Source organism: Tympanuchus pallidicinctus, unplaced genomic scaffold, assembly GCF_026119805.1.
Source record: "Tympanuchus pallidicinctus isolate F22 unplaced genomic scaffold, pur_lepc_1.0 scaffold3, whole genome shotgun sequence".
Lineage (NCBI taxonomy): Eukaryota > Metazoa > Chordata > Aves > Galliformes > Phasianidae > Tympanuchus > Tympanuchus pallidicinctus.
This window is the reverse complement of record NW_026294747.1, coordinates 86,511,372-86,534,661: the sequence shown is the minus strand read 5'-3', so window position 1 is coordinate 86,534,661 and position 23,290 is coordinate 86,511,372. Positions and strand designations below refer to the sequence as shown.

The following is a 23,290-nucleotide window of genomic DNA, read 5'->3' as shown; positions in this document are numbered from 1 at the left end:
TGACAGAGTACTGTAAGCTTTTTTTTTTTTTTTTTTTCCCAATTCTTTTCTTATACTCTTGTTTTGAGAGTACCACAATGACCTCAAGCACCAGCTGTGTGCAAAGCTTTCTGCGTTCATGAGGACATTGCAACAATGCATACTGACGGCCTCAGCCTCGGCACTCTCCTTGCCCTCTCTTCCCTCCTGCTCTTTTCTTTTTTTTTAACAGATCTGTTTTCTGAATGAGTGTATTCCTGTATGTCTTTTCAGTTTCCATTTATTCTTGCAGAAAGAATGCCTGTTTTATTGCAAAACAAAAAATACCACTCTTTTTCCAGATTTCCATTAGATATTAATCTAAAGTAACTTGAAGAACTGCAGTGATCAGCTAAATACAATTGTACTGTTAGGTAATGTTACTTTGTTAGGCAACGCAGAATGAACAGCAGAGCAGTCAGAAGAAAATAGGAGGCCTCATTAGCAGCCGTCCATGAGGTGACATGAAACTGTAACATTATCTTTTCTTGTATTATTACTGCTTAAATTTACATTATTTATATGATATTCAATTATCGCGCCAATAAGGCAAGTATCTGTCTATACTGTTAGTATATCTATTTGTTATCTTTGAAGTAATATATTATTATTAAAAGTAGAAAATGGAACTACTTCAAATTTAAAAAAATAATACAGACAAACACAGGAGAAAAATCTAAAGATTGGGGCAGAAATGTTTTGGATTGGTTTAAATTATGAGGAAAAGAGCAGTCAAACTTCCCTGTAGGTTTGGTTCAGCTTTGTATTTTAATTTTTTCCTCCACTTGTTCTGACCTCCTTGTTTCTTACACTTTATACATTGCTGCAACTTTATGAGGCTAACATCTTTATTACTTTAATACAGAAATCTAACGGTATTTGAACCCTATAAAGCTATCTTTATTCGACTGGTTCCAAACTGAAATTTAGCCATATAGAGAAGGCGTCAGTAGAGTTTGCAGTCTGCTGGCATGTGAAATATCAGCAATTTAATGATTTTGTATTTGCAAACATATCAGGAGAGCTTTGCCAGACATGACACCCAAACAAACACTTTTGTTTTTGGACAGAGATTACGTGTTTCAAGCACAGTAGCTAAATGTGTCCAGAGGCATTCTGAAGTACGTTTCATGAGCTATAACTTACAGAACGGCCCAGTCTTTCACAGTTCCCATGAATGCCATTTCCTCCCCTCCCACACAAGTTCCCCAACACTTTACCAGGCTGAGTCCCTTATGATAAATGTATAAATATGCGTAGTGATGCTCTAAGCTTAATTTACTGTATGTAGTTATGTTGGAATTAACAGTATAATATTAAAAAACTTAAGTACCGGCATATTGATTGCTTCTAAGTCACTGACTCCATCAGCTCGATGATGTCAGGCTAAGACATGTTTGTAGTTACAAAACATATGGGTAGATACCATAAAAATATTATTTATGGAGACTGTCTTGCTTTGTGTTTTTCAGGCGTGTTTCCACAGCTAATTGGTAGTCTTAATTCACACACACACAAATTAAAGCTGCATCTACGTTTACCTTGAAACATATGGTGACTTGATTATGTAGATAAGTGGAAAGCTTGATGCTACCCGTATAGTGGAGTCTGGCTGTATGTTGTTGCTGGCCTATTAAGTAAAAGGACCTTGTTAACGTATCAGCAGACTTCCTGCAAAGGCAAAGTTGAGATCCACACTGAACTAGAAATGCAAGAAATGCTCTTAACTGAGGCATTCATGTGAATGTGCACGGAGCCTTGTTTGTTCGTGGTTTATTTGAGGGGACACGGTCCCTGAATACCTCTGCAAGTGCATTTTTGCAACTTTGGGAAAAGGTGGACAGCATCAGTGCCAAGAAATGCTTGTAGTGTACTGCACAACAAGCAGGAAAAAAGAGGTTTTGCTAGTCTTCCCTTGTACTCTCACTACCATTACATTTAATGCCTTCTGATCTCCACAAAACCTAGGAGGTAGCTTTGTGCAAATAAAGCTGGTTTCTTTGTAAAGGAGGGCAGCATTTCTTCTCCTTCAAGAGCAAGAATGCACAGATGTAGGAAAAATGCTCACAAACCAGACCTGGGGACCATCACAAAGTACTTTTTTACAAAAGCAAAACAGCACTGTTCTTGATTTCCTCAGTACAGGATGGAACCACATTCTCCTTCTTGTTTTGAATAGGGTAAGAGCTATGGATAATTTGCCCCTTGAGTTTGATAGTTGTTTTTGTTTTTGTTTTTGTTTTTTTTAATCTTCTCTTTTTCTTACTTATTTTCAGATTTTTTGCAAATGATTATTAGACCAGTCAGCAGAAATCAAATCCAGTTTTTCTGCCACAGTGGTCTTTTGATTCCTGCTCTGTCCCCACCAAAAATATCCCAAAGTAATCAAATGATCCTACCTTTTATTCATACCCCTCTCAAATTCCTTTCCTAGAATCCTTCTTCTGATACCAGTTTATCCACTTAGAACTAAACTGTTATTTCTCCAAAAAGCTTTGCACAACTCCAGTTCAGACAGTGCATCTGTTCTCTTATCCCATCCAGGGTTATCTGCTTAAATCTTTTCTTTGTACTGTCCTAAGCATGTTCTTCCCCTGTCTATTTACACTCCTCTCTTTTGCTGATACAGCTTACATTCATGAAAAAAATGTCCAGAAGTAACATTCTGTCATTATATCCTTGGTCCCCAATCATCATTTTTTTTTAGTAGGAACATACTTTGATTAACTGAGAGCTAACAACAATAAATAGAAGAGATGCTTCATGTTCTCTCTTTTTTTCTTGAGATTTTAACTTCATAAGGGTGCACAGAGCAGATTCTGTAAATGACTGTAGCAGAAATCAGATGTGACCCAGGGACTGCAATGCCAGTGGTTAATATTTCATGCCAGTGATGTACCCAGTATTAAAAAAAAAAAAAAAAAAAAAAAAATCCTTGTATAAGAGGGAGAACTACACTAACTGGGTGAAAAAGAAAAAGAAAAAAAGAAAAGAGTTTGGCTTCCTTAAAAGGCAATATTTAATTCCAAAATTTTAGGTAATAATTACTTTTGCCAGAAGGAACATGCTTCAAAGTAAAGTCTCATTTTGATGTGGCCTGTAAACTCTTTAAATAGCACTGGCAATTTGTCTTTTCACTCTAGTTTCCTGTAAGAAAAATCCTAGAAGTGGTAAAACAGTAAAACATTTTTATTCAATTTCATTGGTATAATAGACACATATATACGTTTGTTATGTGTGTGCACGCATGTGTGTGTGTTGAATCTAAAATAACAGGAAATGAGGACCTGGGATACACCACTGGATTTGATTGGACCAGCACTTGGTTCTGGTGTGCTGCTTTATTCCTAAATGTGTTTCTAAAACAGTTTGGGGAGGTTGGAGGAGCTGTAAGCAGGGAAAGAAAAGAGAAGGTACAGAAATGTTGCTGATAGCTTTTGGATTCTTGGGGTTAGCAATTTTGCTGTTACTTTGAATATCTAGAATTTTTCAGTGTATTATCTGCAAATAGAATGCAAGGTAAAATTACAGAAGATATTAAATCTGAACTCTGGAGGCATAAATTCACATGAGGACCAGATCACAAGATTGGCTGCTTTCCGGCTAATCTCCAGTGAGCATTTACCCATATCACAAATATCACCATAAAGTTTGGCACAACCATTCAGCTCAGTGAAGAGGATTCAGTTCCAGGACTGAAATAGCCAAAAGCACGAAATGCCAGAACTGAGGTGCATTTGCAGTGTAGTATGGAGACAGTTTTACAGCTGCTGTCTCAACTTTTCTTTCCCCTTGCGAGGGATAAAACTCTTTGATTTTTTGTAAGAATTCTATCAAATCTATAGAAGGGGGGGAGGGGGGAGGAATGAGACACCAGCCTTAACATTCGTGACTTTAATGCAATCCTATTAGGCTATTGTGTCAGCAACTCACATTTCTGTAGCGCACATCAGAATCTAATAGATGGTATGAAAGTACTTCGAAAAATTGGTAAACAGATACTTGTCTGGTCAAAATTAGAAAAATTTTAAACAAGAAAGTTGCAGACTTTGGAAAGTGATGGAGTCCTGCTCCCTTCCCCCACCACCCATCAGCAAGCTGATGTTTCCAGCAACTTCAAAAACAGAAGACTTCTCTGTAATCCTAAATGTACATAAGGAACAGATTAAAGTCCTGATTTGTGAAAAAATTTGAGCATATGCTTAGGAACCATTGACTTCAGTGGGAGTTAAACATGTCCTCGCACACGCTTCTTGAACTGGAGACTAATAAGGATATTAAAAAGGATCAAGAGGCTGCCCCCCTCCAGGAAATGGTGCAAAACTGTCATAGCTGAAAGCTTTTTTTTGTCATAATCATACTGACTTTCATCGCTACTCTCCTCACTTCACTTCCAGCCTTCTGAGAGAGGAGAAAACAACCTTTTTCTCCCCTCTCTTCCCCTCCCTTTGCTTGTGTCTCTCTATACCATACTAAGGTTTCTCTGGTCCAAGAAATAAAGGAACTACGGTTCCTTTAAGGATGCAGTGTCTATTAAGGATGCCCTTATTTATAGTGAAATGAATGCAAAAGACAGTAGAATGGTACAGTGGATGGGATCTGAACTCCAGAGAATTAATCACAAGAACTTTGCTGTTTAGCTATGAGGACCTAACAATGATTAGAAAAACAGAGAACACAGTATGAAAAGAAGGAAAAAAAATCTTGAAAAAAAAAAAAAAAAGTTGCATATAATCTACCTACAGCAATCCTGTCAGTACTCCCACCCCCCAAACAGAAATCCATATTTATATTCTTTTACTGATGAGTGACAGATGGAGTGAAGTAGTGGTGACTAAAAGGGTTGAGTGTGGGTTGATTTCTTTCGAGTCAGCATGACAATGCGGGTTATGTATATGGTTCGTGAGTGTGGTACTAATTTATCAAATGCTCATTTGGACTTTAAAAAATAGCTTGCCTTCATTAGCAGTCTCAGGAAACAGACTCCATGGTGTAATAAATCTCACTTGCAGGAATTTTGGCCTGATACTCATCTAAAAATACTCCAAACTTTCTTTTCCTGAGCCTTGTCTCTCGCTCTAAGACAATCTTAAGTAATTCCTCCTTGCTTTTCATCCTCTAGCATTAGGAGACAGTTCTCACGCATCCTTCTACACAGGATTAGTTAGTCTGCAAGTCTTTGTGCTTATCTTTGTGTTACTCATTCTAAACTGTTTGGTTTCTTTTCTTAATGAGCATTTCTTCTGCAAATTAAGATCAGGGGAACTTCAGCATGACGGCTACTTAGCACAACATCACAAAAAATATTTAAGAATCAGAAAGCAGTAGAAGCATTAAATCTGAATATAGTTTAGAAAAGAACAACTGAGGAAAATATTCATTACATATAAGAAAAGCTGAAAGTTGACTTTATGCTTTTTTCTTCCCCCAAATTTTATTAAATTAGCTCATATAAATTAGTAAAGATGCTTCTTGCCAACTTTGTTTACATGCTTCTTGAAGCAGCTTTCATACTAGACAACAAAAAAAAGACAAAATTTCCATCTGTGGTTTTGTTTTCACTGGTCGCAGTTTCCTTTACTGCTTTGTGTGTTGTAAAATTGAAATGAGATATCCAGTTGTTCTTTGCTTTTTTGTCCAGCTGTGTGCCCATTCACGAAACTTCCTGAAGGTGTTGAAGGGTTCAATATTCTGTGATAGGCCAGAAAAATATCTTTGTTTAACAGAATCTTTCCCAAAATGTTTGGATTTACTCATCTCTGTAAGTTTTCCCATGGTGGGAAGGCGACTGGGAATGGCCCTTTGTTCTCCCAAGTTTAGTGTTAGGTAATGGTGGGCATTTCCTATGTCATTTGTTGGATCCGCAGACCCTTGGCAATGTCTCTAGTTGTATTTGCCTGTCTGTTAGAGTTGTCCTCAAACACTTAACGCAGTTACTAGGTAGTTTAACTACATAGCATAACTTTCATCCATCTTAGGATGTATCAGGGTCCAGGCACAGTGATGCATCCCAGGCTCTTGCGGAGCATTGCAGCTCTTGTATTAACCACCGAGGCACTGTAGGATGGACACGGTTGCCCTGAGCGTTAGGAATTGTCAAGTCTTAAAACTTCTCTTAGCATATGTGGTGCATCACACATCAGCTTATGTTCTACTTCCATATTGTGATGTGATCTCTCTTTTGTTTTCTTACATAATTAGTTGGTAATTTTCTGACCGTTTCTGCCACTGTGTTTTGTTTTAAGCTGATTTTCAATCTGTATTGTCTTCAAACCTACGAGCCAATCTGACCACTTATTGCTAGCCAAGTATTATGCATTTAGTTTTTTTTAAACATATTAAAACAAAAATCTTGATCCAAAAGATATTGTTTTGAAAGATACATTTATACAATGACTTTATAAAAACTTTAAGTCTGCTACTAATAAAAAAAAATAATATTGCAAATAGTCCCTAACTGGGCAGTTTGCTAAGCTGATGTTTTATTCCTTTTTATAATGCAAAGGAATTTAAAAGCTAGAAAAGCTGGCATTAAACTGAAAGGGCAATGGAAAGTTGGTAGCCTAAACATTTGTTTTGATTCATATGGAAGAAAAAATTTGGACCAGATGCTTGAAAGAGCTCAGAACCCAGCAGCCCCCATTGTTCTTCATTTAGGTGCCTAAATGGTAACAGTTGGGTGTGCAGCTTTCTTGAAAACTGATCCTTTTGTGTTGAGGCAGCTTTTAGGCTTCAGTGTATCTCTTCCTGGCTATAGAATTTAACTGTAAACATTTTACTCCAGAATTGTCCCTCATCTGTATCCTTCAAGCATTTGCTTGTAGTTAAGAGATCTATTCTTAAAATTGCAGGACCGTAACCCCTTCAGATTGTTCTGAGTTTCAAAAATAAGTCCCACTCATATTATTTTCATGCTGGAAATCTACTGCTCTGTATCTAATATTTTGGTAATACATTTTCGAGGAGTTCAACCAAGCTGTAGACTCTCAGAAATGTAGTGTGGTCATACGCTCAGATGCTTCAGGCTTAAAATTGTGGAAAATACAGAATACTTGAAAAAAAAAAAGGGCTGTACGCTTTCTACCATGCAGTAAGCTCTCAGTCATGGAAAGTTTACCATGAGGTTAGTATGTAGGTCGCTCTGAAAGTAATACTCCTATTTGTATCCATGGAAACTACAATAGCTACAAAGAGTACCATAACAATATTTGATTAAGAAAGTTCTCAGCTACAAAACATTATTTTTCAATATACTCACCACCATTAGCTATGCGTTTTCACTAGTGAAGAACAAGAGTTCTCACACCTCGCATGTAAAAATCTGCATAGCCTTCTGGATTTTTATTTTTTTTTTCATGTTGCTGTCACCACTGCTAAAACACACTACTCACTGACTCACTGTGCTCACATCCACTGTTTGGTCTCCATAAATATCCAGCTAGGGTCAGTGAATGTCAGTAGGTGCCATTTTTTCCACATGGAAGAGTTCCATGGTGCAGCTTTGCTTCACATGCCCTTCTATGACAGATGCCATTTTGTCAGACCACCCCTCTGCTGCCATCTGTTGCATGGCAACAGAATGTATTATTGGCGAGAAGGTTCAGTCTCTACTGCCATACCACAACATCTGCCTCTGACATCATACTAAAATAGGAGGCATTACTTTCAGAGCAGCCATCATCTATAGGATGATTTTATGCTTACACTGCAAAGTTCATAGCACATGGATTATCATAACTGCAAGACCTGGTTAATCATTATCAAACATAGCATCTAGTATGCTTTCTTATAATGAAAATTATTCGCTCTTGATAAGTAACTTCTTTAGAAACGTTTTGTGTGCAAACAGTTAAAGCACCATTTGAACTTCCATTTTGTTATGGGTGTATTATACTTCATTCAAAAGGTCCTTTGGACTTCATTCTTATATTACAAGTTCCTTAAATTTAGAAATAATAACTAAAATGAGAGGACTGCAAATGGTCCTCAAAGACACTTTTAATAAACAATCCACTGTGCTACCCTGCTCTTCAATGCAGAGAAGGTAGGTGGCTTTGAAATAAGGTGTTAGAAAGAAATCAAAATGTTGAATTTCCAACTCTGCCATAGACTTTGTATACAAATTTGAAAGAATTTTGCATGGAAGCACCCAAGCAGTCCACTGTGCTGAAAGTTAGCACATACAGGCCACCACAATGCTCTTGTCATGTAAACTATCCCTTTTGAGAAGCAAATACATTATTTTGCACACATCACCCCAACTATACACCTTACAGCAGTCCCTGTGTGGATCCACTTGTTTCATTACCTTCAGAGTCCCCTCAGAGTGGTTACTAATTGCTGGGTGAAAGAGCAATCAAGTTATTTTTGAGCAGGTCTGGGACCTAGAACAATGAAAAGCACTTTTTATTTTATCATTTTAAGTAGGGACATTTTTTTTTTTTATTATTTTTTTTATTTTTTTTTTTTTTTGAGCCAATTATTGGCAGATGTGCTTTAGCAAACCATATGTATAGAGGTGATGTACAGATATATTTCTCAGCCTCAAAAAATATTCCAGCTTCTTTCCAAATGCTGTGTTTGTTTGGCTGATGCACGACCTCAGCCAGACATTTTTATGAAATTGAATCCAGATCAAATGGAATTGCCTGCTAACTGATTGGATCTCAATGCCTGCCTTGATCGATGTTCCTCACCCTGATAGAAAATGAGTAGTTGTCAGGTTATCTGGGATTTTCTACATAGGTTCCTAAATAATATCCATAAATCTATTTTACCTTCTTTGACAGATGCAAATACCACATCCTGCTAGCATTTGAAGACTATAGAAACATAAGTTTAGTAGCATCTTGTTCTAGAATATTTTATTTATTTTTCACATTGACTGTGCAGTTCTCTGAGTAAGTCTTCATGCATTGCCAATGAACCAGCTGCTGAAAACCCTATGCCTTCCCTTCTTGTTGGACTGAGTTTGATCAGTCATATTGTCCAATTTATCTTGGCTCCCATCAAAGTTTCATATCAATTTTCCTTTTTTATTGCTCCAGTGTAAAATTCTCCACCGTCTCATTCCATAACACTAGGAGCTATTATGAATTGCCATACTGTGAATTGTCTCTCCAAGATCTAGGAACTTATACCCTGAGACTGAACTGGAAGAGATCGGACGACCAAGATTTTTCTTGCGTGTTGCTGAATGACTCATTGCCAGGAGATACTGAAGTCTGATTTCTTTTGCTGTATTTTTCAAGTCTAAATGTAAGCCATTAATATACCTGGATATTTTTCAGTACAGTTGTTATTACATTTCTGTACAGAGCTCTAGGAAATTGTGTGAAGGGTGCTATATAAAAGTACAGATTAGAGTGGAGTGGATTAAATAGGACTGGATTTCTGGAATGCACCTCATCCCTTTACTATGAGTTCTCATAGTGGTTAGAGCCAGCCTGTACTGCATGAAATTTTTTTTGTGATGTCCATTTAACCAATAAATCTGTCATCACTGACTGGTCTCCATTTCCTCTGAAATAAACAAATCACTATTAGGTTCTTTGAAGCAGCAGACTGCCAGGAAACACAAAAGTCACTTTTGCTTCATCCACGGAGATAAAGTAGTTAGTAAGTGGAAATGAGCTGCAACTGAAGGAGCCTCAGTGTTCTCACACCTGCTAGAGAGTACAGTAGATTTCCACACAGCAGGAATTCAAACAAATCTCAGATCACAGTTTTCAGTGAAAGTGAGCTTACTTAGCCAAGAAATGAATTGCAGGCCCTTGGAAACTACTTAAAGAAAGCCAGTTTCACAGGGACGTAGGAAACTTGAAAACAGAGTCCAGGATGTTTGTGACATCCATGGAGTCAGCTGCTGGTTGCCCTGTGCCATGCTTCTGACCTCCACACTTCTCCAAGTCCCATTTAAAATCAGATACTCCTCTCCCTGCTGCTCCTGGTGTTCCATGCCGTGGAGTACTTCTCTGTGCCTTAACTTCCTTTACCACCGAGTGTTTTCACGTGTTACTTTGCGTCTGCTTTTTCTTTATACTTGAGCCGGTTTTTATTTCATCATATTTATTACATCTCTGTTTCCCAACGATCTGTGCCCTAAGTCTTCTCTTTTACCTTTTCTTCAGTGTGAAAAATTCGTCTTGAGGAAGTAGAAAGTCTTTAATTCATTTTTGTTGATCTCTGTTGAAGTATTTCCACTGCTCTAGCAGTTTTTGGAGGTTAAGTTTGTGACAGGCTATCATGGTTGTTGGGAAGACAAAAAAAAATCTTGTTGCTAGGTTATGTGAGTCATTTTTAGGTTCTTAAGGATATTTAAGTTCTTCATAAAAATGAGGGAAAATATTCAAGTTAAAGTTTGCAGCTATTTTCAGCAAAGTAACATTAAGCTTTTTCCTTATAAAAGCTGACTTTTGACTTGTACAGATGCCTGTGAATATGAAAAATACTAGAATCTGTTAAAGGTAGCAGATCTCATGAGAGAAACAATCAATAACAGAAGAAAAGTTATTTTCTTTTTCGGGAGGGGGAGGGGGGAAATTTAATGATTCTTCATTAAAAATGGAGCCCTGGCACAGCAGAATCTAATAATAATTTTTAAATAGGGCAGTATTACAGCATTGTTTATAAGAAATTGTTGAAAAAAACCTTTCAAATCACTTTATCCATTCCCTTATTTATGCTTGTTTCTAAATCATTTGATGATTTTTACGAGTTTAACATTAGTAGTTTGTTCTTTTTGGAAAGCAGTGTTGTTACAGTCTCACTGAAAATTCTATCTCAGATGTGGATCCCCAGCAAGTAATATTTTTGCTTTTAGTCATATAAATAAAATATTTATTCTGTTCCTATATGCATTCTTTTAAGTGACTTGTTTTCAGACCTGTGCTGAGATTCCACTGTACTTTTATTGATAGCAAATTTAATATTTTCATTTTGAACACATGATAAGGTAGAAACTACTCCTGTAATTACTGCAGGCATAAACATAGGCTGTATCCTGTCCTTATTCTATTCTAACCTCTGTTTTCGGATTACCATCTGTGTATATAATAAGTTTTATAAGTTAAGATGGACGTTATTTAAAAAAGAAAAACAAAACAACAGAAGTTGTTTTTACTAGCAGTGTCTTAAAAGGACATTCCTATATCTGTCCCATTTCTGCCATGGACTTGGCAATTGTACACTCCCAGTGCAGTGCTGAAGTGTCTTGATCTTCCTTAATGGGAAAATACAGGAAGGGAAGTGGAGGGAAATGGACAGAAAGACAGTCTTGTTGAAACCCTAGCAATGTACTTTGCCACATACAGTCCTGAGCCAGGAGCTTACCCCACCACATTTCCTGTGAGAGAGGGCTGGAGATGTCCTTCTTCCTTTCTTATTTTCTGCATTAGTAATTGATTGCACCATTGATGGTGAGGTAAATAAAAAAATCCCATGGTAAGATGGCATAAAACCAAACCAGAAGGAGTATGGCACTTGTGGTGCCAAGTGCCAGATCTGATTTGGAAAACTTCTAGAATAACTTCAGTTGACTGCCAGTATTTACCGACTTTCATTTAATCCCACATGCTTCTGTCAATAATAGAATGAGAAGAAAGGCCTGTAGCTGCCTGCCATACATGTGACAGTTCAATTCCTACAAAATATATTATTTGTTTATAAAACTGAGGCTAGTTTCCAAATGACATTTGCCAAAATAGCCTGAACTGAATCCATACATTCTCTCAAATAGTGCTTAGAGATTATTTTGCAAATGTGATTTTAGCAGCTTCAAGTTGTTAAAAGGACCATTTGTTGAAATGGTACAACTGTTTAGCTCCTGATATATCACAGACATAATCTCATCATTAGGAATAAATAACAAAATGGTCAGAGGAATCAGAGACAATAGGACAGACTATGAAAGCTGAATTTGCTGAGAATACTGTATTACAAATCTATCTGGTGGGAATTAAAGAAATATGAAGCACAAGATAGAAAATCTATTCATGCCTTATCTTCTTTTTCATATTATTACTTTTCTCCAATTATAATCTTGTTTCCCAGAGACTTATGATCCATCACTAATGAGAAAAGATGATGTTATTCAGTTATGTCCACATGAAGAAGCATCTTCACATATGTTATCAGATTATATATAGCTTATTGAATAGCCAGAAATTCTGCTTTTGCCATTCTAGAGCTGATCTGTAAAAGAATACAGGAAAAAACGTGAAGATTAATAAAGAACAGGAAATTGTGAAAACTACTTAACACTTAGCTTTACATTACATGAACTTCAAGGAATGTTAGTAATATGACAACTATAAAGGATGTTTTTACATTTTACTGAGCATATACGGGATCCCTTTCATTGTTCTTACATGTGGTATCTCCAGAACTGTAAAGAATGCAGCGAAGACACGGATTTATTTTCCAGATAAAAAAATAATAGGGACATATTTGGACAATTTTATATAATCCTGAGACTCAAAGCATTTTGCCTCTGCCTCTGACTTAATAGCTTGTTTTGTAAAAGTCAAATGCGTGGACTTCCTGTTTGCAGTATAAATCTGATCAGCAAGATATTCTTTTCTGAGAATGAATCCACAAACATGTGTTTGGAATGATGCGGGCAAGCTCCAGGTTAGCATTATGAAATTTCAGGGGCTGTTCAGAGCAAAGGCTGTAGCCAGTTTTTCAACACTGCTTTGCTATTTTTAGTTATCTGTGTTGAGTATTTTTTGTATGTGCTGAACTAAAATAGTAAATAGTATTTGTTATGATTTTTGAGCTGCCTTACAAATACCTGAAGACGACGTATTCATGAATTCTGTATATTCATTTTGCATAAGAGAATGAATTTCTTCCTGTATGCACTGCACAGCTTTTGTTTATGCTTATGTAATCAAAGTACTCTGAATCTCTTCTTGTAAGCCATGAATGCTGGAGCCATGTATTTCTTTGCGGTCTTGATAGGAAAAAATGTTCTGGCTCCTCATTTGCTAGCCTCTCACAGTCTTCTGTTTTGTAATTGTTTCAGTGGAACACAATTGTGTTAGAAAAGTAGAGTCTTGGAGGGGAAAAGTTGCCAGGTTTCTAAAGCTATTACTGTGGAGGGCTGGAAACAGCTGTAGAGATTTTGAGGTGGACTCTTTCCTTCAAGGGAGAACCAGTGCACAGAGCAGAGAGGGAAAGTAATATGTCATGTGAATCTTCATGCTAAGCAGACTCCTTGTGTGTTTATATATCAGCTCAAACTTTTTTTCGAGACGTGTGACTTAGTAAGTGCATATGCATTACATCAGTTAGCAAATTCTGCTCATCGCTGCCTGCTTTGTTTCGGGTAAGACAGGGCATAATCTTCATCATCTGGAGTGAGAGTTAGAAACAGTGAGAATCAAGGCAAGTGAATACACAGAGGCTAGTCAGTGACAAGGGCATCTGCCTTCACGTCTTAACATCAGGAGTTGGGGGGGTGAAGCGGAAGGCATTTAGAAAGAAGGAAGCATTTCAGACAAGTACTTTGGTCCTGTCTAGAGTCAGCTATGCTTTGTCCAAGTGATGATTTGTACCGGATATAATATTACCATCTCTACATTTTTTTTCATATTGATTTAAAGTAAATGAGGAGCTGAACATCATTTTTGGCATCTCAACATTATTGCCTTTCAGGTTCCTAAACTACTTTTGTAGAAATATTGAAAGCTTTGAGTAAGGACGGGTAGAGATATCCCAGGATATCGTTTTCAAAATTATTCACAAGGTTTTGGGTCTGAGAGGAGGATCTCTGTGTAATAACCAGTTAAAAATGGGATAGATAAATTTGATGGTCAATATTAGCACAAGCTGCAGAGAAATAGCTAATCCAGAACAGCCTTTTATGTCACTGAAGTTCATTTTCCTTAGGAAAAAAAAATGTGTACAAAGGCAGTAGTACTTTCTACCACTTCTTTATTTTTACATACACATTATACACATAAGCTGAGTGTTGCAAGACAACTTATTGTTCCTATCCCGTGTGAGTGCTCCATGGGATTATTATTTGTAAACAGGTTTTCAGAACTGGATTTCAGTCAACGGCTTTGTGTACTTTTTTACCAGGTTTAAAAACTGGATATGGCTGCCCTAAACATCTTATGTGTGGAAAGGATATTTCAAAACATCTAAGTATGCTTAGGAAGATGGCAATCTAAATACTGATAAGTGATTTTGTGGTTGGGTAACCTGATGTAAGTGCCGCAAAAATAAATGTCTGTTTTTATCAACTCGCTTAAGATAAATTGTTGCTTGTGCAATGATGCTTCTGTAATTCCAGAAATTGCTTCCAGTCTGAAACTAGTTTTTGGGTGACTGTGACTTGTATTCATACTTTGTAAATGTAATTCTGGGTGCTCAGGTGAGATGTCTATGAGTAAGGATGTCTTCATCTGATTAAATCATTCAGTTATAAATTGAATAGCTCATACCCACTTTGCAATTTGTCATGTAGCTGATTTATACCCACTAAAACTCGTGTTTTCAGATATTGAAGCATCTGAAGGCTTATGAAGTTTAAGAACTCTATATATTATTGTTTGATGTTGTTTTTGTCCTTTTCTTCTTTATTTAGACCCTAGCACTTTTCTTCCTCAGCCTTTTGCTGAAAATGACTCTGAGGACAGTTCACAGTTTGTTTTTTTCTTATCATTCTTTCAATTACCACAGCCTTTGAGACAAATTATACTCGTGGGTTTTTTATTTGTTTGTTTTTGCATAAACATACTCTAAGGAATTTCAGAATTGTTCCAGTTAAAAAGACTACTTTGAATGAGAGAAACAAGCTGCACTGTCATGTTGTACCTTACTGAGAAGAGACCTGAACATTGTCCTATCACCCTGTCTGCATGCCTTTAGCTGGATCATATACAGTCTGACTCCTTATCCTCAAATTTTTTGTCCAGATCTGTTATTTAAAATGTAAAAATTTGAGGATACTGTTTATATGCAAAGCAATATGCAATCTATGTAAATTTGGCTAGCTCCTATCACACCTTATTTGAATAGGGATTGAAGTCTTGTTCAAGAATAGAACTGCTGTTTACAGTTAAATAATTTGGGAAACTGGGTTGAAGGTTATAGCAACAGTGAGTTTTTTGCTCAGTCTTGCCTTAAAACCTGCTTTGGTGTAATAGCAATGATAGTGATTGCTGATAGGCAGTGTACAATGCTTTTTTTTTTTTTTCCAATGTCACAAAGAAGTGAGGTGCAGTGTATTTGATGCATTATTAGCTCTTGGGGGCATGGGCTTTCATTTGTAAGAATGCAGAGTCTTCTAGAATAAGAAGGGCCCTTCAAGTAACATAGCTACACTAAAACTGAAGAATTAGTGTGTTGGAAGCTTCTCTGATAATATGCATTTTGCATACATGTTTTCATTCAAGGAAAAAGCTCCTAGGCTCTCCAAATTGTTTGCAGCAAGCATCATCTTAGGGAATTAGCCTACCTGCCCAAGACTGGTATTCTTCAGTGATTGATTAGAGTTTAGGCTTTTCCAAGTAGTATTATAAAAATGTATGTATTTATTGATTACCTTTGAAAATTTAGTAAGGTCAAGTATTAGTGCCCTGGTAGTGTTCCTTTTCTGAGGACAAACAAAGAATTTAGGCAGGAGTAAACAGACAGAAAAAGGCTTCAATTGTCTCAATTCAAGTTAAAGCAAAATAAATGAAAACAAATCGGAATTAGTTCTTATCTGATTAAAAGGCCATCTACACAAGTAGTCCTGTTTGCCTTGCATGTTACTATACTATATACTATACATGTGAATTAGTGCTCATTAATATGTTAAAGGATAGTGGGTAATCTGAATTTCTTATCTGATCACCATTGATGCAATCCAAAAAGGAAAGGCCAGTGATTATTTTTATGTTTGCAGCTTTGCCGTAACTACTCATTTTGCCAACAAAACAGAAGGCTGAATTGTGTGAGAATTAACTGCAAAACAAGTTTTATCCTTTGAAGGGCTTGAAGGGCTTATGTCGTGGAAGCAAATGAAGAGAGAAGGGGCTGGTATTGAGACTTTCTATAGAGACGAGGTCAGCTTGAAAGAAGTGAAATCTGTGGAACCGGAAGTAGAAGCCACCATTAAAAAAAATGGTTTATGTGTATATTTTTATTGATGTGACTTAAAAGCTAAGGGAACTGAAATGAGAACATCCTGTTATAATTTCTTGACAGTGACATTTTCTTCTTTAGCTTTGGGTCTGGATAAGCAGCTGAGTGCCAGAACACCAAATAAGCAAAAGATTTAAATCCCAAAATAGAATAGTTAGATGAGGTAAACAGTGATGTCTTTTATGATGATGGTAGACCAAAGTCTGCTTTGGAAATAAGGTAAAAAAATAAGTTGAAGAGAAACTTTAAAGGGAAATCACAACAGGAGTGATATACTGAGATATTCTGGTGAGTTAGGTAAAACAAATGATAAGCTTCCTCCACCCCTCTATTCTTTTTTTGTTTCTGTTCTGCATTTTAAGGCATGAGAAGATACGGATTTCCTGCTTTTAAAAAGAAAGTGAAAATATATGGGAGTAGGAAGGCACTAAATTGTGTTTAGATAAAGCTTAGTGTTCAGCTAAATGCACAGATGCATAAACACTTTTAATGCCTAAACCACTGTTTATACAGCAATGAGGATTTTCCATCAGTTTCTTCAATTAAACAGTAGCTGTCTCTTTGCTTTTTAATGGAAACAAGGCAGTACTGCATAAAAACATCACATACATCAAAATGTTGTGCTTTTTTATCTTTTATATGAGCTTAGCATAGTCATAATTCTAATAGACCAACATTTTAAAGTCTCTCCTTTTGAATTCTGCCTCTCATTTGTGAATTGATTCCAATTTTGTTTAAGAAAGCTAGCATTTTGGATGATGGCACAAGTCAATATCCAGTTTTTGTTTTTGTTTAGAAAGTTGGAGAAAGCTTGTTTATGACCAGGAACATCTGCCAAGTGCTGTGACACCACCATAAATTAACTATTTACTCAGATCCATGTTTACATCTGCAGAAGAAACTGTTGCTCCATGTCTCAGTGCCCCAAAGGCCTATAAATTCCCTGGAAAACATTGCAACAATGTAAAAAAATACAACAGTGCAGTTACTCAGCAAGTACCATTTTTATAGGACTGTGCTGTAGCAGAGCATGCTTAGTCCAGCATCTAAATTAAATGCAAGCCTCTGGTGACATTTGTTCTACTTACAGGAGTCACTAGGGACCACAGAAAGGAAAGGAGATGCAAGGCATCCTAGTTGGATGTTGTAAGCAATCAGGCAACAAGCAGGCAAGTCCTAAAATTGCTTTGTTACTGAGTAGCTTCCACCAGAATAGCAGGTAGTAGAGGAAATGAGGTTATTCATCACTTAACTTTCCAACCTCTTCATGACACTTTGTCACACTATGGATAATAGAGACTGGAAGTTCAGTTTTTGTTTCATATCAGTAGAAATTCTAAGCTGATCACAAGGATAGCTGTGCTGTCCCTCAGTCATAGGCTTCCCCTTCGTCTCAAAATCCTGTTCAGGAATGTGAGAGGCCCATATTCTGGAGGCTATCAATGGATGAAAGAGTCTGGAAAATCTCCTTTCTTAGCACTAAGCTGTGCAATTTTAAAGTAAGATACCTTAGATAAAAATAATATAATGACCAATTATCTTATTTAATTGAGCGGAAACTCAGTGACTGAGTAGTTTAAAATTAGATGGAATGAAGTTTTATGTTGAGTAGAATAACACCCCAGAACTCATGTTGAACTGCTATAACTCATTTTGTTGGAAAGCTGCAGGCCTTTATTCCACTTCTTAATATATCCTTTGAATTTGTGCCATTTCAGAGCTGCTTCATACTCTTGTTCCAAGCTGCCAAAACAGAATTCAGGAGGCTTTTTTTTGAGGTTCAGAGGAGGGTTTTTTTTACCTTTCCTTCTTCACCCCATTAGCAGTGGCAAATGCAACACGTGCTGTTGCATGAAGTCCAGACATCTAGTTGCTGCTAACTGGGATATCTGCTCGAATGTCAAAAACCCAGAATGAGGGGACTGGTGTAGCTTGTTTTACTGAAGAATTAAATGACTTTTGTATTTCGTTTTACAAGTTAAAGGACTGAGGAAGAAGTTGTACTTACTGAGCCAGTATCTTCAATTATAATGAATGTTTCTTAACTTACCCCAATAGAGATAGGTATTTAAAATGAATTTTGTTTAAAAGAGTAAAAAAAACACTATATAGGATTGTAAAACTTACATAGGATTTACTATGCTTTGACATGCACTGTCAGACTATTTCACTAGCACATTACCAAAAGAGCCTTTCCTCTCCAGCTTAGATGCAGTAAGTTGTATGAGATGAATGATGAAAGAGTCAGGACATACTATTTAACATTTGTGTGCCAAATGGCCTCTCTTATTTTGGAAAATAATAGTTTCTACTTTTGTGTTAGTATAATGACCACAGAAAACTTTCCATTATTGAAAAGGAGTTGGAATTGAAGCTGGAGACAAAATGACCTTTTGATTTGATTAACACGCTGTGAACTTGTGGTCTTTGAAGGATTCTTCCCCTTTCCCTTCCCTTTCTTTTCCCCTTCCCCTTCCTCTTCTCTCCTCTCTCACTAGCTAGGAAAACTTGTAAGACAAAAACAGCTGATAATCAGGACTTTAAAAATAGTCATTGGAAGGTTTTCTGCCTAACACTAATGGATAGTAATATGTGAGAAATGAAAAATGTCATGGTTGGCCTGAAAGTTAGTAGTATAATTTAATTTATTTTTTATTTTTTTATTTTGTAACCCTTATTATTTTAGTTTCCCCTGAAAGACAGGTAATTCAATTTAATTGCATGTGGGAAAGTACTTTCCACTGTTTTTCCATTTTTATAGTTAGTGTTATACTTCAGAACAGTGTTGTAAAGTAAGCTATGAATGAAATAGTAGAATACACCCATAACAGTATCTTTAGTTGGTATAAGAGTGTATGTGCTTTTTGCTCCTTAAAAATGTCTGGATATCTACTAAGGTATGTTATAGGCACAGCTGGGACTGTTGACTTCATTTTAATGCTTTCTGAGGGATTTACAAAACGTGTCACTAAAACATATGTGGGCATATGCATTTACACAGAAATCTCTGATATTTCTTAAATAACCAGGCAGGGGTTACATTTGTTCCTCATACTGGATGCTCTTACGCTACATAAACTGAGCCCTGTCCACTAGCAACATCCAGTAACTCAGAAAATGACTGCATGCAGTGCCTTGTGAGGACTAGGACATTTACCCAGACTGAGATGGATTGCGATTTGTGATCCTGCAGTTCTGTGAAATGTTGTAGATACTGCAGTGTCTGGTTAAGTGTGTTCCGGAAGGACAGTGTTTTAAAAGGGAAAAAAACACTTGAGGCAGAAAGAAAAAGGAGAAAAATCGTGCTAACATAGGATTAAGTAGAAATATTGGATATTAGATTTGCTCCAGACACTGTTTCTTTCTGTCACATGCTCAACATATATAAATTTTTCATTACATCATTAAGGAGTCCTTGAGAAATCTGTTCCATGAATGGAAACAAAAATACAGCCAGTGTCACACACATGGAAGGACTGCACTGAAAAATACCACTGTGAAATGGCTTCCTTTTTCATATAGCAGTAAAATAACTCTTGGAAAGAGTTAAAGTAGAATTGTTGTTATCCATTTATAGTTTTGTAGAATCATAGAATCATTAAGGTTGGAAAAGACCTCAAAGATGATCTAGTACAACTGTCTGCCTACCACCAATATCATCCAAAATATTTTTCTTTATGTGACTGTATCCTGAAGATCTACTTTGGAATGGGTGGGTGAAGCAATACAGAGCCTTAAAGAAACTCCCACTGTATTAAAATTCTGTACGTTTTTCTACTTTTATTACTAAATGTAGGAAACTAAAAGCCTGAATTCTTTGGCTTATGTGCAAGATTTTTTATTTTTGTTGCTATTCAGGAACTCATACATTCACAATGAAATTTTCAAAAAAAGCAAACTTATGTCAATACGATTTTGACTTTAAGTTCTGCATATGTATTTTGAGAAAATCTGTACATATGAGCCTAGGAAAATAACTTTATATAATCAACTTAAGACTTCTCATACACCAAGCAAGCTGGGACATATAATGGGTTCAAAATCAGCTCTGACATCATGGAGATAGAGAACCACTTCCACTGAAATTCTTGATCTTGCACCAGCCTGTATCGCATTGTAACCTGGGGAGGAACTTGTTCTATACTTACAAGTTGTTCTAGATGACACACTCAGTTCTGTAACATTTATTCCAGTGAAGGTACATGTTGCATCACAGTGTGGTCTATTACAAAACTACCAGTATTACTATAGATATCTAATTTGCGAGAAGTGGAGGTAGTGATATTATTTCTATATAACATCTATATACCTAAGGAGGAAAGGGCATCAGACTTTATGCTCAATGAAGTCTGGAAATTATACCTTGATTTCAGCAAAGTTTGGATAAGGTGACTGTAGTCACTGCATGTAGAAAAGTCTCTTTGCCTATGGATAAAACACAACAGTGATTTTTAATTGGATGATACTTGGAAATTCATAGTGAAGATTTATTGTAGTGATATCTGGAAAGTGAATAAGTGAAATCTTTATAAGGAATAACTAAGTTTACACCATCTCAGTGAAAGTGTTACAGATGTCAAGAATAATATCTTGAATGTCCAAATTTCTAAGCAACAGAATTAATAGCAAAAGCCAACTGCCATTTGGGAAGCAGACATTCTTGCAATGGTCTTGCAATGGAATTTCCTGCTTTAAATGCAGAAGACTATCAAGGTAAATTTGAAAACATGTAAAACTAATGACCATTTATATAAAGAAATTAATTTAGAAACCAGATTTCTAAAATGCATTGCTCAACGTATGTTTTGTTTCCAAATATACTTTGGATTTTTAATAGTAAGAGTGTGTGCCTATCTTTGTAGAGAATAAATATATTATAAGTATTTGCATGATATTTCAATTCCAAACAGTACATACAGGACATATACTACTGTAATTTTCGTGTATATGTCTTAATGGCTGGTCACTGCAGCATATTTTTCCATTCACTAGCCTTGCCTCCACTATTGCTGCTGTCAGTGTCTTGAAGCTAAATTTTTTTTTTCTTTTTTTTTCATTCTCACAATGAAATTCATGCACTGTGGAACAACTTGAACTATATTTTAACAAAGACTGTGTTATACACATACTTGTAAGAGAACAACTCTGCAAAAAGCTCACCAGTTGTATTATCTTATTATCTGATTATATTATCTGATTATATTATATATATTATATATTATATATTACATATTATATTACTATCTGATTATATCTTTATTGTTTAAGTATTTAAATGGTTTTTGTTTTGTTTTGTTTTTCCAGACAGAAATTACAGATGTTTCTTTGTTAAACATGAATCCAAGAATATTGTTAGCTCCTCCAGCATTTTTAGGGGCATAAAGCTTTCCCTGCTTTGTAAAGCTAAAATGAAAACTCGGTGTTTTTGGGAGATAAGATCTGCTGAGAGGTGATTATCTGAATAAGTTCTTCATGTTATGTATTCTTTTGTCTTAAGCAAGCACTTCCCTCACTTTGTAGTGCTTTAGATATTTCATGTATTTCATTTGCTGGAAAAAATCTGTTTTCCTAAGAATTTTTATACAATAAAGTAGGGCCCAGAGGAGTATTATAATGCTTACTTTACAAGAGATACAGCTGCTTGTCAAGGGAAAGGCTTTGATCAGGCCAGTGCTGATGACTGAGGTATGCACAGTGTTTGGGGTGGGCTTAATCTCCCTTCACTTTTATTCTGCCTCCTTTGAGTAGTAAAGAACCTCAGTGGGAGATATCTAGGAAGTGAGACACAAGAGAAGGAAGATTACATGAGCTGCTATCTTAACTATAATTTTTCCACTTAGATGTCTTTCTTAAAGAAAGCTGTGTGAAAAATTTCCTGTTTTATTTTTATAAATCAATTCTTACTCAAGAAGTCTCACTGCTATTCTGTGATTAGATGATGGTGGCACCTCCCACCTTCATTAATGAAACTCTTCTACGTGAAAGCTAATTAAAGAAATGATTCTGTAAATAGATAAACAATCTCCATGTGTATCCAGTGCTGAAAGTAAGAGTTGTGTCTATGGAACTCTTAATGGGACTTGAAGTCCCACTAGATAAAATTCAATTTAAATGCATACTGAAAGGGAAATATTGTGATGAATTTCTAAACAGGTTTTTAGGTTTTGTTGTTTCTTAAAAGATCTTTCAATTCTCTCATACTAACATAAGCTGTAATTATACAACTTATATTGTTTTCCATATGAAGAGCTACAATGGCTTCTATTTTTGCAAAGTTTTACTAATAAATGATTACTATATCTATATAGTGATATAGATCAGATGACCTGGCAGAAGCACATGCTTTCCAGCATAGGTATCTTCAAAAGTTACAGCATTAGCTATCACAGTATTATGAATCTGTGTTTCCAATACTGTAGTATAATTCCTGGACTTGTAGTTTCAGGAGGCTGAAATAACAAAATAAAATAAAATAAAATAAAATAAAATAAAATAAAATAAAATAAAATAAAATAAAATGGCAGCACTACTAAATATGTAATGGTTTAGGATGGTATATAGTGTGTTTCAGAATATTCACAGGTCTTGCTACACACTTCAATTTATTTTTCTGGGGATTGGATATAAGGCTGTTTTAAATTGAAAGTTGTTACATATTGGGTTAGAACAAATTAACTCAATAAGCAAACAAAAATGTGCTTTCATTAGAAGGAAAAGATTTCATGTCACTTTGACATCAGACTTTTGCTACTGGGCCATTTGTACAGGCAGTACTGTGAATTATGGAATTGAAGGTGCTGTTTGTTCCAATTTTCAGAGGTGATTCTTTTAACACATTTAGTGAATTGTAGCCACAGATTGACCAACTGACAATGTTTAGTGATTTGGAATTGCATTTTTAACTGAACAAACATTTCAAGGGATCCTGGAAAGCAATGAGCAGTGTTTTAAACATTGAGTAAGTTTAGATATGAACTAAGGAACTTTGAGTTGAAAATTTAGAAAAATAAATGTAATGGAAAAACTGCTTAGCATTCTCTATGAAATGTAAAAAAAATGTTTGAAATTGACCATTTCTGGGTAAATCTTGTTCTCACATGTAGCTGCAGGAAAAAGAATAGGAACCATATGG

General features: G+C 36.0%; 1 protein-coding gene across 1 annotated transcript in view; it reads left to right on the top strand.

Moving 5' to 3' along the window:
• The window catches only part of MEOX2 (mesenchyme homeobox 2), a 52,980-nt gene that overhangs the window by 10,113 nt on the left and 19,577 nt on the right, over nt 1-23,290 (top strand). The gene's annotated exons all lie outside the window — the stretch shown is intronic.